The sequence below is a fragment of the Nymphaea colorata genome, chromosome 9 (genome assembly GCF_008831285.2).
Source record: "Nymphaea colorata isolate Beijing-Zhang1983 chromosome 9, ASM883128v2, whole genome shotgun sequence".
NCBI classification, from domain to species: Eukaryota; Viridiplantae; Streptophyta; class Magnoliopsida; order Nymphaeales; family Nymphaeaceae; genus Nymphaea; species Nymphaea colorata.
Window position 1 is genome coordinate 7,823,983 of NC_045146.1, and position 11,973 is coordinate 7,835,955.

An 11,973-nucleotide genomic window follows, 5' to 3' on the forward strand; every position below is an offset into this window, starting at 1 on the left:
CTACCCACCTGCTGAAGATGCCCGATCGAAGTCGAGCCCAGATGTCTCTCGTTTGTTTCCACTCGGGAAGCATCGGGGGACTTCATGGACAGTGTGTCCGGGCTTAGGGAGTTTGTCCATCGGGTGCACAGGCAGCTCCTAGGTGTAACCGCTGCAGACGAAGTTCAATTGGGAACTGTCTTAGCTCAGCCGGGGAGCTGATTGCTCCCATTCGGACTCTCAGCCTACCTACTGCTAGCGCATGGAGCAGTGGATAATGACCTCCCCTGCCCTGTTGGGTTCATCCATCAGCTAGACCGAATGCTAGGCGAGATCCTTGGGATGGTTAGGGTGCCAGCCTCGACCGCCTCTCAACTGCCCTAGGCAAGCCGGCCGCAACAGTTGCTCAAAGTTATTCATTATAAGCTTTTGGTAATTGGAAGATCATCGTTCATTTTTTTTATAATGTTTAAATTTTAATATTAAGAGAAACTATGTCTATGAGTTTATAAAAGATAGTTGAAACCCTTAATATTCTACAAAACATGAAAGTAGGCCAAAATAAAATTTCAAACAAAAGATGACTATCTTGAAATTTAGTATAAGAATAGACTACAAAGTTTGCAAAAGAAGGGTCGAAAGCCTTGTTCAGGCACTTATTTACAAGAAAAAGAGGTGAGATAAAACCCTTTTTTATTTTAATAACATTTTTGAAAATACTCAAACAATAATGCGGCATATTCAATTTTTTTGATAAAATTACCAATTAACCCCTACTTAACCTGATCTTTTACTTCTTTTCCAGTTTTTCTCACCTCTCGTTCTCTTTTTTACCAGTTCGCCTTGCACCAACATTTCCCAACCATCACCTATCTCTGGCAAGCCACCGACAGCTTCAACCAATGGTGAACCACCATGGCAACTCGATGGCAGCCCACTGGATGTAAAAAGAGTGCATACTTGGCTGATGCACCCTGACAGCTGCAAAAGCAAGTTGAATTGAAAAAGCCAAAAAAAAATACTCTTTGTCCATCCCAACAGGACAAATGCCCTTATACAGCCACCTCCCACCCGTCTCTCCCAATTTTTAGTTGGTGGTTAAAGCGTAGAAAAAGGAAGTAATGGTCCACTGGTAAAGAACAAAAAAATGAAAATTATAAAACAAGATACTTATCAACTAAACATCAGTATAAATCACTTATTCACTTTGGAAAAGGCATCTTGAGAGAGAAAACAAACATCTACTTACAAACGCGAAAGAAACATTAACACAATTAATTCCTCTATTGATTGAGGGTTAGCTAGTGTCTTCAGTACTTATCATATCTTTAACGATGTAAGGGGAAAAACATTAGTAATATCCTTGAAATGCCCATTTTCGCTGATGACTCCAACAAAATGTGGTACTTTAAAAGCTTTTACTGGCGTCTGAATCAACCTTCTTAGTAAAAGATGTGATGATATGCACTTTATACCTGTGTGTGTCAAGACATTGATATAGGGGATTCCCAAGGCTGCATTTCACTAACATGTGTTGAAAATGTTGGTAATTTGTAAACATTTACTGATGCCCTCGACAGCGACGTTAGTAACGGTTCTCTTTTCAATGACATTTCTGAGAACGTCAGTATAGACTTACATTCCTCATCTTCATTGATGTTGTTTGCGAAATGTCATATTAGTGCCGTTCTACTAATGCTTTTCACTACTCGCTAGTAAAGATTGAGTTCTTCTAACATTTTTAGGCCTATCCGTAAAGACCTTTCCTCTCCCTTTTCTGCTGTCACTTTCTTTTTTCTCCTTCCACTTCCCCCTTTTCCTTTCACGAATACTCCCTTTCTGCCTATCTCCACCAGCAGTCACCGCTCTGGTGGTTAGTGCTCCCAGCGACTCTCCAACTCCCACTTCATTTCTCCCAGTCCATTTGCGCCTGTAGCAATCACCATTCCCACTAGTGATCACACACATTCTCCACCTTTTATGCTTTGGTAATGGACCTATACCAAGTCGTCTTGAACTTTATACTCGTCTCTCAGATTGACAAATGGTTTTAATACTGCTTGATTTTGAGAAATCATTTCATCAGTAATGTTAATTGTGTTGTGTAAATTGTGTCAACAGTACTCTCTTTCACTAAGTCATTTGACTATGCTTTTCTTTGGCTGTCATCAATCATTTTTCCTGTTTCTCTATCATTGCCAACTAAATTTACCAACTTCTCATAGTTTGGAATAGGTGTTGTCACCTTCTTTTTTGCCACTGGATTTGTCTATAAAAAAAAAAACAAAACAAAAAGGAATAACAACGAGAAGGACATATTTAACATAAAGAATTGATAATAACCAATAAGTAACTAAATTGTTGAAAATACGATTAGGTACATCTATTAGTAGATTCTATACTGAGAAGCTACTGTTGTTAAACTTCAACACTTTCATTTGATTATGTGATCTTTGGTGAATATTTTGCATAGCTTACCATTCAATTCTGCCACAATATTATCATACATGGTTGTAGTAAAAGTACCATTTACTCTATTACTTATTATTTGTTAAAGCAATAATGCATCAATGAGTACATCATCCATTAAATTAGTTTAATCATCTAGTGCTGACGGCAAAGTAGGGGAAGGTAAGAGCGGAACCAGGATTTTTTTCAAGGGCAGGCCAAATAGTTCAACCTCAGATTCGGGTAGGGCCAAACTTAACCCCAATCTAAAAAATACATTGCACAACTATTTTTTTTTTTAATTTTTTCAATGTTTTGTTTTTTTTTTTAGTTAGTTGGGATAGGGCCATGGCCTAGGTGGCCCCTCCCCTCCCACCATCCCTGGGGGTAGGTCTAAGCCCTTTTCTCTGCAGATGATGACAAGGGAGCAAAAGGCCCTACCCTTCCATCAACTTCTACCTCCTGCAGAGCATGAAGATGAGAATGATGCAATATGTTGATAGATTGAGGGAAAATAACATACCTGTGTGAATAAGACAAATGTGGAGAGATAGGCAAAGCTGCACTATGGACCATATGAGGAACAATGAAGTACAGACGGATTTGGCACCATGCATACACACGAGAAAAAAGAAGAGGGAATATATGGTAGAGAAGAGCAACCTCTTACATTTTTATCTAGATTTATGCTGATGTGTCCTTTCCTTTCCCTTCCACTCATTTCGTTGACCTTGCAGCCAAGCATGCTTTCTTATTTGTCTTTCTTTCCCCTACTTAATTAGACAACCAAACACATGAATGACTATTCTTTCCTTCCATTTCCTTCCATTGAAACAGGCTATCTGCATCATAATTTAATCCTTATGTATGGCCAAGTTATGGATGAGGAGGACTTGTTCTTGGATTACATGGTTGGGAAGGAAATAACCTGATTAGGTCCACAAAATTTGCAATTATCTCGTTCATCCTTTCCATAATCATCTTTGTGATCACTTTGTAGACATAATTGCACAAAGCAATGATAATGGTCTGAATTTATTAGTATTCATGACACCAAGCAACTTGGGGCATAATCACAACCCAATGCTTCAATTAGGGACAGCAAAAGCAGCCACCCTAACCATATATGTTGAAGTAGCCAAAAGCAATGTTATCAGTATCCCACTAGAATAATGCATATCGGCCGATACGCAGGTTTTTATTTAGTTTATTTTTTTCATTTTTAATTCAACTCAACATATTTCAATTAATTTGAAAGTATTAAATAAAAAATATGGCAATATAGACCAATACATAAGTTATGTATGGTTTTTTGCAAGGTTGGTGAAAAACATGCATCAGAACAAGGCAAAATTTTAAACCTTCATTTCATAAAAAATCAATTGGAAAATTGTTTGAACTACGTCATATATGCGGTGGAAAAAGTATTTCAAAGCTCAAATTAAGCATATGCTTTTGAGTAAGTAAAGCAAGAGCCCCAAACAAGTTAGTTTGTTTTTTTTTTTCATTTCATTTTTTTTAGGAGAACAAAATATGAAGAAAAAGCTTTCAGCCCAAAATGCATCAGCTCAAGTTGTTACTTTTCAAAGCTCCTGCTTCGACTGCATCGCATTAAAGGCCGGAGAGTTAGTCAATGCCGAAGTTAGGGTGGGTAAATTCGTAGTATATAGGAAGGATTATGAGTTTTTCAAGGGTTACAGAAAAACATGTAACTATCAGTTTCTAGTAGCTAATAGATTGCTCATTAGGGGAAGAGGAGTTAGTTCGTGATTGCTGAAATTAGGTCAGGAGATTTCACAGCACGAAGACACCATGAGTTATTTAGAGCTACCAACAAATATTTCAGTTTTTAGTAAGTTAGTAAATACAATCGTGATTAGAGTTTGATTACATGAATCTTCAGTTGAATCCATTACTATGGATTAGGGTTACACTATATGGCTCCGTTTATCAGTGCAGACAACACTACAATATATATATATATATATATATATATATGGCATCCTACTTACTTTTAGGGCTTACTCATTAGAATAAACTATCCTGTAAAATGCATTAACAACATAATTTCAGGTGTCATTCAATGGTGGAACCAGAAATTTTTTTTAGAGGGGCACTGATTCACGGCTTTTCATACTTAAAGGGGCACTTACCTATATATAAAAAGTAAATATTAAACAATATGAAAATGAAAGAAAAATGAGTCACTGGTGTCATTAAGTTGTAATGTGTTTGCATTTATTTACATTCCATTGTTATCTTGTTTGCTTAGTCACTAGTGTTTTAGATGATTTCTTATTTTTATTAGTAATTATTGTACGTACGTGAATCATAAGGATCAAGGTTTCCTTGAGGTGTATTATTCACTTCAAAAGATTGAAGGCTTTAACATTTTTTTTTTCTTTTTGGCGAATTAGACGACACCTAATGGAATCCATTCAAAGGATCAAACTACTTGATGGCCTCAACCTTTAAGGGCCATGCCCACGATGAGCCCTTGTGACCATACTCTTGTGATGGTCACATATAAGGAAACTGAGGGCGCAACATGAAAGGGGTTAGGGTTTCACCCACGCTCTTCCCTACAACTACTCCTTTTGCTGCCCCTTCTTTACTTGCAGCGGTGAGCAAGACACCAAGATATATATATATATATATATATATATATATATATATATATATATATATATATATATATATATATATATATGGTATGGTGTGGGCCAGTGCCCACGGCAACCTAAAAAATCTTATTGTGGTTTCATTGTTATGAAACTGGACCCATGTCCATCCACATGCGATGCCTACGGGTTGGTCACTCAAATGTCCTCCAGAAAAAAAAAATCCTAACTTCGCTGCCCACGATGAGCCCTTATGACCATACTCTTGTGATGGTCACATGTAAGGAAACTGAGGGCGCAACATGAAAGGGGTTGGGGTTTCACCCACGCTCTTCCCTACAACTACTCCTTTTGCTGCCCCTTCTTTACTTGCAGTGGTGAGCAAGACACCAAGATATATATATATATATATATATATATATATATATATATATATATATATATATATATATATATATATATATATATATATATATATATATATATATATGGTATGGTGTTGGCCAGTGCCCACGGCAACCTAAAAAATCTTATTGTGGTTTCATTGTTATGAAACTGGACCCATGTCCATCCACATGCGATGCCTACGGGTTGGTCACTCAAGTGTCCTCCAGAAAAAAAAAAATCCTAACTTCGCTGCCCACGATGAGCCCTTGTGACCATACTCTTGTGATGGTCACATGTAAGGAAACTGAGGGCGCAACATGAAAGGGGTTAGGGTTTCACCCACGCTCTTCCCTACAACTACTCCTTTTGCTACCCCTTCTTTACTTGCAGCGGTCAGCAAGACACCAAGATATATATATATATATATGGTATGGTGTGGGCCAGTGCCCACGGTAACCTAAAAAATCTTATTGTGGTTTCATTGTTATGAAACTGGACCCATGTCCATCCACATGCGATGCCTACGGGTTGGTCACTCAAGTGTCCTCCAGAAAAAAAAAAAATCCTAACTTCGCCATGACACCCACATACATTGATATATGGCCCCAACAGCTAGCTTGCCCCAGTGCACTTCTCCCTTATTCGTTTTTAATGAACAACAGTTACCATTAATGTTCTGGATCCATTTTTTTTGGCTGGTCAGACCTCTTGCGCAGAAGGTACTTGGATGAAGTGTGAGAGGGAGACACATCATGCAAGAAGGATTAAGAAATGGTTTCCGAATTTAGATTTGACTGGACATTAATCTTAAAGACATCTAGATCTGTGCAGATCCAAGTTGGTTGTTCACATTCAGCCAGACCCTAATTAGTTGGGCTTGACGGTGAACCTTTCGAGGACAAAATGCACCAAAATTTAATTGGTCGTCCACTTAAAGGGCTTGCAACTCATGGGTAATCTGCAACAACCGTAACCTTGCGAGGATAAATTTAAAATTTCATGTTAGCATGAGATATTCAATTTGAGGCCAAATTTATTTAGTGGGATGTATTGTACTGTATCTGAATTCTGTATGTGAAATTGCAAGAATTTACTGAATCAATTTGGTGAAGGGACATTTAAATTCGAATATATTGTAATATTCAGATCCGGTTTTGTGTTTTTGATGTTGTTAGCTGAATGTGACTTTGCGTTGTATTTAACATGAATAAGATTAGTCCATTAGCAAACGAGGGGATCCGTGGCGCAATGGTAGCGCGTCTGACTCCAGATCAGAAGGTTGCGTGTTCGATTCACGTCGGGTTCAAATCACCCGGTCCACATCCTCTTCTCCCTTTTTCGTTTTCCACTATGCATTCTTTGCGAAAAAGCCTTAGAGTATTTCTTAGCGAATCAGCGATACTTTTCCTTTGCTTATTCCTTTTTTTTCCCCACCAAAGAGTTCCCCTTTTTCGGCTTCCACTGTTTGCCTCCGTGAAATATTAAACGTCCAAATCACAAAAATTAGGAAAAGGGATAAAACAAATCTTTGCGGTGAGCGTGGATCGAACACGCGACCTTCAGATCTTCAGTCTGACGCTCTCCCAACTGAGCTATCCCCGCTACTACCATACGAGTTCTCTTTTATATAATTATGGTTTAAATAAAACCGATGTCATCTCATCATATGTCGCTTCTTGCGAGGGTCGTTCATTGTCTGGCATTATTGCCCCGATCTTCTAATTGAGGTATCTTCCAGATAGCTACTTTGAATAAAAATGCTGTCATCTCATGATGTGTGTTTCATGGTGACTTTAAAGGTCAGGATCTTTCCTTGTCTGGGACTATTCCCTTCGATCTTATAAACAAGATATCTTCCAAATATGTATTATTCTCCACTGCCAATTAAGCGCCACTGGCATTTAACGTTACACAGATTTAGATTAAGGGCAGCTTCATTGTAGATCACGATTCGAAAGCATGGAACAGATATAACTCAAAAACAATCTGCTAGGGTTATGTGCTCGCCCACATAATTTTCATGTTAGACTTAAAGGCGTTCAATTTAATTTCAATGTCAAAGACTCATTCTCACACCTAATATTGGAATAGGGTCATTCCGCACACATCAACTTAATGTGAAGCATCGACTATGAACTTTTTTGGACTACTGCAATACTAGAGTTATAAAATAACAATAATAATTTCACCCGCTTAGGGTTTTGGATATGGAACTTTCAATTGAAAAAGTTATGATAATTCGACATTTAAGAGTCATTTGGCAAATAAACATATATCAACAGCCAAATGGCCCCAAAGGGGCATTTGATACTAGGTGGGTGAAATTTCACCGCCTCTATGTGCCTGCAAAACAGGAAGCAAACAAGGCTAAGATTTAGCTTGAAATTTCACTCGACTTATGCATTTAAGGATTGAAATTTGGTGTATGTCATTGATTCTCAAGATGTGTTTCCACCAACCCTAGCACTTAAACGAGCATAGAACAACCAGAACTACGCAATCCCGAAAAACATGATTTTTTTATAGTAAATTAAACTTTACAGGTACTTTGATAACCGGATCTTACAGGGTTTCGGAAAACATAAGATACTAATTGTTTATATCGGCCATGTCTATTTGCTTATCAATTTAATGATCTTTTTCTTTCTTTTGAACACATACTATTGACCGCATTAGTGTGGTCAGGGAAAACAATGGGTATCTAACCAGAAAAACGGGGCAAGATGTTAATTCATACACACACATATGCACATATAAATGCATGCTCCTTATGCTTTTTGGTGTAACCTTATCTAAGCAATCTAGTAGAAAATAAGAATCACTAAGGATCGATCATTTTTATGTTTAGATGCACTTTCAACATATCAGAAAATATAGTCGTTTCGTATCACACCTAAAATTGGCAAGGAGAAAAGAAATTAAACATAAAATTCTTTTAGTATTCAGCTAGGAGACATCAACATGGCAACATGCTAAAATTTTGTTTAAGACATACTGGTTATAACTATGTAAGTGAAACTGGAATATCTACATGTATATGAAGAAAAAGATGAGAGAGCTCATCTAAATGGTTTTCAGTACACTTATCACTTAATTTTCTTTTTAAAGTTAATAGGTGATGCAATTTTCTATATAGTAAGCAATGGGCATGATTAATATTATTTTAGTGGCACCATTTACTTTGTCCATAATATGTAAACTATGTAAATGAAAAAGTTATATAGTCTTACTATGAATTGGTCAGTCAACCTATCCATGGTTTCTTTTTTTTTGAAAAAAAAAAAAAATCCTTTAACATGACACTTTATCAACTGATATAGGATTTATATTCTTAATATATATATATATATATATATATATATATTCTTAAGCTTCACATGTTGTACGAACCTTGAATAGATAAATGATTCTGGTGAGTATTCAACACTACAACATATATGAAATGTGCCAATGGCTCTAGCCATCGGCCAAATTGTGCCTGAGCCATCATCAAAAGTCTCGTTGGCACTTTGTTGCAGACGTTAAAAAGTCTCGGAAATGCATACATGATGCTGCCAACCGTTTGGGATGTAAAACATCTTTCCCAGCGGTTTGGGCCATTGGGGTTCTAAGTTTTCCCAACTGATTTCTCGATTGTGGTTTCTTTTGCATGCTGATGATTCTAAGTGTCAGTAATAGCTTTTACATGCCCATAGGCCTTCAGGAATTGCTTTTAATTTTCAGTTCAAACCATTGGTGTCTATATATATATAAAGGCAGATTCCATTCTTTAACAAAAAAACACTGAATATTAGTTCATTTTATAAAAACTTATATAATTGGCCATTACGTAATATATAAAATTTTATATACATATACCAATTTAGCCATTACATGTACACAAAATTTGGCCATTACATATATGACAAATTTGGCATGGATGACAACTATTGCTTCATCTTCTGCTTCACCTTCTGCTTCACCTTCTAAGACAGAGTTGATACTGATACCATTACTTTTTTCGATTTCGAAAATAAAACTTTTTGCTAGAAAAATAAAGGAAGCAAGCACAAAAACACTTCTCAAATATACATACTAATGACTGGAAGCCACAAGGAGAAGTTCAACAGAAACTGTGACTGGTCTGATTATTGGAGCTTTAGTTGCAACTTGGTTTGTAACAGAAGTAAGATCGAGAAGCTGACATGCTGTTGGATGTAAGAATCACTTGCCCCGGTTTCATCCATCACTTTTCTTTTGGCCGCAGCACACATAATCTCACCCTACCAAGAAAAAAATTAATTCAATTAACATAAATAATATGCTACATCTTGGAACAAAATCAAGATACTGGCAAGTCATTTAAATAAAAGCAAACCCTTTCAACAACCCCAGTAGGAATCCTCGATGCAGTAGTACCTCTAAAATAACCCAAACCATCACACTAAAAAAAAAATTATGAGTAGTTGGTCAAGTAGGGTTTTAAGAGTGTACATAATGAAATAAAACTAGCAGCAAATAGAACCACATAATAGACTATTGGGAAAGTTGAGAAGATAAAAAGATAGAGGGTTTTATACCAATGACGAAACAGAAGCATGTCCATCAGATAGCAATTTTTTGAACTTTTTCCTAATTACCATCTCAAGAGAAAGCTCTTGAAAAGCAAATACTGGATCATCATATTATATTCATTGTTGCATATTAAATTATGATGCAAAGTAATTGATAACATGTTCCAAAAAGGAAAAGTGAATATGTAGCAATAAAGAATATAAATGTCAGGAAAAAAAGTTAGTCACTAAGTCTTGACCATATGTCCAAGGTGCATCATGTTATCATGTTTTACTGATGCAGGAAATGCAAGTCTATGTGAAATAGGTGCAGTACATACCAAGAGAGGTTGCATGACCTCGGATCTCAAATCCGAAGTGATTTGAGATCATTGGATTTAACATCCTAGGATTTTAGATATTTATTAGCAAAAAAGAATTACATATGAGGATCTTAGATTTCCCATTTGATGCAATCAAAGATCTTAGATCCACTATTTCTTACAAATTGACAAAAGAATAAACACACATTATCTGAAAACAAATTGAACTTGTTTTAATTATCTCTCATAAAAAAAAACTTCATAATGCATCCACATACGTTATTGAGTCGAAGGTGCACTCTGCATGTGTTTACATATAAAATTTTTCAATCTTACATGCAAACCATAATAAATGGGATATCATTGCCTGTGCTCGCCCCCATTCATTGTGCATGATTTCAAGAGATGAGATCCACCTTGTCGGTATGAAGTTTGACTGTTCCTAGCGCCGATGACTAGACTAAATGTTTAATTTCCTAAGTATAAATGTCATCCAAAACCTAAGAAAAAAAAACATACCATAATTTTGAAATCATGCAAGTTTTAAAATCTATGTAAATCTACAAAATGGACTTATGAACAAAAAGAATAAGATCCTAACATTTGTTCATGTCCAGATCATCATAGATCAATGCAAATCGATGTCTTAAATCTAATATGATGCATTCCAAAACTAAGTCATGTAGACTTGGAGTCCAATTTCTACTAGTGGTGGGATGTAGGATGTAGACCTATTAGGAGAAAAGTGGATCTAAATCTAAGACTTATAATCATGATATAAGACATTTTATATCATTCTTGTTTTAAATTTGAAATGAGAGATGCCAGAGAAGTTAAAATATCATTTCATGTGATATATCATTTCATGTGATTGAAACTTATGATACAAAATCGAAGGTCAAAGTTATGGAAAATTTGATCTTCTATTTATGATTGGATCTTTTGAGATCCAAATTCTTAAAGGATATATCCGATTTGCTGGCTACATGGTTTAAAATCTTGTATTTGGTTCTGATTATATAAATATTGACCTAAGATTTATAATTCAAAATTAAATGTAGGGTTTGAAATGTAAAATCTGATGTCCAAAATCGATAATCTGATATCCATAATATGAGACTTAGGATCCAAAGCCGATGACATGAAATCTGATCCAAAACCTAAACTCTGAAATCCAAGTTCCAAAAGCTAAGATTTATGATAAAAAATCAGAGGTCCAAGATCCATAATTCAAGGTTGATAATGCACTATTTGGGATCCAAATCTAAGTGTGCTAAAATTGGGCTTAAGATCCAAGTTTAGATCAGCATGAGGTTTATGTTTGAAGCTAAGATTTTGAATTGAGATCCAAGATCCAAATGTGCTAAGGTAAGTTGGTCAAAATGACTGGGTTCAATCTTGCCTAATGCTAAGTGTGAACCTACTTGGGTTTGATTGTAGCGAGTGTGTTTGGTTTTAGTCAAACCATGTGATATACACTTCATTCATTTTATATGGATGAGTGTTTAAAGAAGTATGACTAGACACAGGCAATGGGACTTGATTTATAAGTAGTAGGATCTAAGAGCAGTCTAATCTAAGTCTTGGAGGAGCTAGGTTTGGACTCCATGCCTACAGGTTTAGGGTTTTCAAAAACATTTAAGGAAGTTGATTTCTAGAAGTATTTTGGAAAACTATGATTTT

At 36.1% G+C, this 11,973-nt stretch overlaps 2 non-coding genes across 2 annotated transcripts; one reads left to right on the forward strand and one right to left on the reverse strand.

Moving 5' to 3' along the window:
* Window positions 1-6,669: 6,669 nt before the first annotated feature.
* Window positions 6,670-6,741, forward strand: TRNAW-CCA (transfer RNA tryptophan (anticodon CCA)). Its single transcript has one exon. It is a non-coding gene; the product is annotated as a tRNA-Trp (tRNA).
* A 223-nt stretch (window positions 6,742-6,964) lies between these two features.
* TRNAF-GAA (transfer RNA phenylalanine (anticodon GAA)) lies at window positions 6,965-7,037 on the reverse strand. Its single transcript has one exon. It is a non-coding gene; the product is annotated as a tRNA-Phe (tRNA).
* Window positions 7,038-11,973: the final 4,936 nt, after the last annotated feature.